This window comes from Macrobrachium nipponense, chromosome 27 (assembly GCF_015104395.2).
Source record: "Macrobrachium nipponense isolate FS-2020 chromosome 27, ASM1510439v2, whole genome shotgun sequence".
Lineage (NCBI taxonomy): Eukaryota > Metazoa > Arthropoda > Malacostraca > Decapoda > Palaemonidae > Macrobrachium > Macrobrachium nipponense.
The window spans coordinates 1,401,553-1,405,756 of NC_087216.1; the positions used below are offsets into that span (position 1 = coordinate 1,401,553).

The following is a 4,204-nucleotide window of genomic DNA, read 5'->3' on the forward strand; positions in this document are numbered from 1 at the left end:
CTGATTTATAAGTCGATCAGTAGGCACAAGGTTAGTTGGTAAACAAGATGTACAAGTGAAACTTAAACACCAATTCATAAAATTAACTGAGTTTATTAATTTTTTTTTTCTTTCTTTTTTGCCACAATATAGTTGTCCAAATTTTAGTAATAGAGATACTGATATTCTGCTGATAGTTTGTTACAAATAATTCACAAGAAACAAATGTAGACTGTTATAACTTTTAAAGAGTATACTATCCTTCAGATTTATTGTGGTCTAGAAGTCAACTGCAGACTAACAGCAGCTGACACCGCTGGCGAACACACTTACACTATAAATTTGAACTGGCTAAAGCTCCAAGCAGGATTTCGTTTATCTGTCTGATGCTGTTGAACTTTTCAGACATCAACTGCCTTGCTCACAGCTACCTTCTGACGGAACACGAAGTATAGCACGGGCCACAGCGTGAGACGGTAAGAGTACTAGAACTCAAATTTCATAACTGTGGTAAGTCTCAAAACTTGGTAGCTTACGTAAGCATGAGATATCACTTATTCTTCATTTTCTTGGCTTGTAGTGTATAATAACGTTAAAGTACACGATTTTATTCTTCAAATTACAGGCATAGTACGTTTACACGTGAGACCAAAGGGATAGTGTATAAACTTGGAAAGAGCCTACATATCCTTAAAGGTAGTTCTAAATGAGCAATAATAACCGTTAAATATAAGTGGAGGGAAAGGCATCTGTTTTTCAAAATATTGGAGAGATTTTCTAAAAATGGAATGAATAGGAACGTCTACCATACCAGTAACTGAGGCAGTATTCGGTACTCAAAGTATTTTAATATTTTAATACGTTCTCATGCATGTTACTTTTTATTATTATTATTAAAGACTTACAACTTTGAGATACATAGGAGTACATTTACATAGTGAAAATTGTACATAAAAAAAGTGAAAACTATTTACAATTAGAAACTCTTATAAACTATTATTTTTTCAGAAAAAAATATAATTAATAATTAAAATAATGTTCTGATCTTTCAAAAAACTAATTTTTCTAAAAAGGAACCGTAATTATTCTTTATTCTATTGCCATGTATTAAATATAAATCCCTCCTGTAATTATTGATATTAAGTAACCTTATGATATCATTTGCAACCATATTCAAATCATTTCTAGTACTCCGGCTCAAAATTACAAATGTTTTTAAGTACACTTCTCAGCCATTTGAAAACTGGTTCAGTTCTTTTACAAAAATAAAAAAGGTGAATAGCACTTTCGTCTATATTACATATTTCACATAAGGAATTGCTGGATAAATTTAAGTGAAGACTTTTTTTCACAGGTAGTACATCATGAAGATGCTTAAAGATAATCTCCTTTCCCACGAAACGGTCAATATCACAAAAATTCTTCCATATTACTTTCCAGTCAAATGAGGGATATTTATATTTTACAGAAATGTCATGTTTCTTTAAAATACTTCGGTAAACACTCTTATTTGATAACACTGGAAAATTATGTACCTCCTTTAATTTAACGATGAAGACAATAGCATAACTGTAATATGGGGTGGGATAGCAAAATATTTGTGGAGCTTTAAAGTCTAAGTCAAAGAACTTACTCAACCTAAAATAACAACAATGCAAAATTAAGCTCTTGGGGCCATTATTCAATACGAGTTTTCAAAAAGGTATTAACATTAATAGCATTAGCTTTAGCTCTCACATCGAAAACAGCCAAACCACCTTCAGTCCTACCTCTAGTCATTGTAGATCGTTTAATTGGTTCGTATCTACCACACCAAATATAACTAAAAACTGGTCTCTCAACTCTGAGGCCATAATTATGAGTTAAATGCATGTTACTTGCCTAATGTTAATGTCTCGGAAATATTTGAGTATGGATTTAAATTAGAAACTTTTCCTTTCGTGTGCTATCTTCTTTAAGGAACATTAAGGAGAACTCTTATAGATCTCAGTTCAATAGTATTTGATTCCATATTTAATCAAATTTACAAATGATGGTTTAATAGAGATTATATTCTTTTGTGGTTACTTTACAAAGTGTTACGATAACACAGCGACATTTTTTGAAGGGATGAATTTGTCACCCGATGTCATCAATTATGCCAAGGCTTTGAACTTTCGATTTATGAAACATAATTTTATAGACTATATTAAAATGTTTGCTACTCAGTTAGACATTATACCCTTTGTTTATAATTTTTTACTTGCTTTTCCTTTTAAAAAAATTCCTCTCGTTGTGGCCTTATTTTCTTGGAAAATCAAGAGTTTTATGTTCTCATCAGTGTATGCATTGTCTACATTATCTCCTTTGGTCTAAAGTGAAAATATATTCTCTGCGATGGTGATGTACTTTTCTTTTGACGTTTGTTATGTAGGCACCAAAATAATCCATTCGTTTCGCGCGTATTAGCATAATACGTTTTTATGAGTTTTTAAAAAGTACGTACTAAACATTTTTCTAAAGTTTGACTTAAGAATAAGAATAGACTTTAGACTGAACAGTATGCATACAATTAAACAAGAAACTGTTAAGAAATGAGTAATGTATTGAAAACCAACTGCCTGTTTACACGACTATTTCTTCGACTTGTCTTACCATTTAATACGTCCGAAGTTCATTCAGTAATTTCAGAAAATATTAAGCGTTTGGATTATAATTACTTAATGGCTTTTCAGTGTTTAATGGTAAAATGCATATAATCATACTTATATTTCCCTTTGATGTATTCTTATGTTATGACGTATGTGAAATGTTATATGACGTATGTAAGAGATTATATAATTAAAATTCGTGAGGGATTTAGTGAGTATTTAGAAAATTGTTAAAAGACCATTGTTTCAATGCAGCTTTTCACGTTCAGGATCCTTAACAGTCAGCCCAACATAAGCTCGAAAAGTGGAGAGAATGGGACCACTACCCACCAAATGCTGCCATCCATAGCCCAAATGAACAAATACAAGTGGAACAACCCTCTTCAGAAACGACTGGGTAACATTAAATAGAGCAAGGACCGGAGTGGGTAAGACTGGAAGCAACACCTATGAATTGGGGAATCGCACCCACTACTGAGTGCCAGTGCGGCCAAGGTCCTTTAAATATACTCCAAGGAAAATCTGTACTCCAAGTAAAACAAACTAAAAATATTTATACCTTAAGAAGTATTTTTTTTCTTGGAAAGGTAATCTTGCATCGTGTTACTACGTATACCCGTTAAAGTCAGTGCTGTCAGTGGAGCCTGTTCGTAGCGTGACGTCATGCGCAGAGGGAACGTATTTTCGCTCGCTGATGAGCCGACCTCTCCGAGTATATTTAAAGGACCTTGAGTGTGGCTATCAAGTACAAACAATGCTACATATCCTTCGTGAATGTGAACTGTGACCCACCTGCACAGATCAAGACCTCTTGAACACCAGTGAAGCGGCCAGACAATTGATCCAATACTGGCGCGACAAGGTAAGATGAGCGGTTCATGTAAAAATACTATGTAAACAGCGATTTAGTTCGTATCTAAATCTAACCCCCCTGGCTGGGGGGTTAGATTTAGACTATTAACACAGGAGAAAGGTTTTGCTAATTAAGTTAAAAGTTGTAAATTGTAATTTTTCAAGTAGCTTTTCATTAAATGCCATTAAGTATTGCAATCATTTTTTTTCTTGAGGTTTTCATAATCCTCAACCATTAGTGTATATCTAATTCTGACCTATCTATTACAGATACCAGGTGATGCTAGAGGAAAGAAGCAACAAGAGAAACTCCTAACAAGAAATAGATGAATGGTTAGCCGGTACTCCAGGGAAATGGACTTAAGTTTCTGGACCAACAACTTTATAAATTAACCATTAAACTTCCACAGCAGCAAAAATAGTTTTTTTGAAAAACTAACTTTTATTGGTGCAAAAAAAATCTCCAATTATTTGAACAAAGGATGCTTTTATTCAAAATTGAGTTTAACTACAGATTTTTTAACACCAGATTTTTTTTTAAATCAAAGATATTTAATTTATCCTGAAACTCTAAAATTGCACCTCATTTTAATATGATGATGATCAGAGAAAGGTGGACATTATAGACCAGTCCCGTAATTCACTAGGGGAAAATAAAAGACTATACAATCTGCAGTTTTTTTTGCTCCAAATTTCTTTCAATTTCACTTCGCCTACAGCCCGCAGATTTCTCCTGCTCTGCT

At 33.2% G+C, this 4,204-nt stretch overlaps 1 long non-coding RNA gene across 1 annotated transcript; it reads left to right on the forward strand.

The window, feature by feature from the left end:
- Window positions 1-367: 367 nt before the first annotated feature.
- LOC135200524 (uncharacterized) lies at window positions 368-3,916 on the forward strand. Its single transcript, XR_010311293.1, has 3 exons — window positions 368-455; window positions 2,879-3,037; window positions 3,732-3,916. It is a non-coding gene; the product is annotated as an uncharacterized LOC135200524 (long non-coding RNA).
- Window positions 3,917-4,204: the final 288 nt, after the last annotated feature.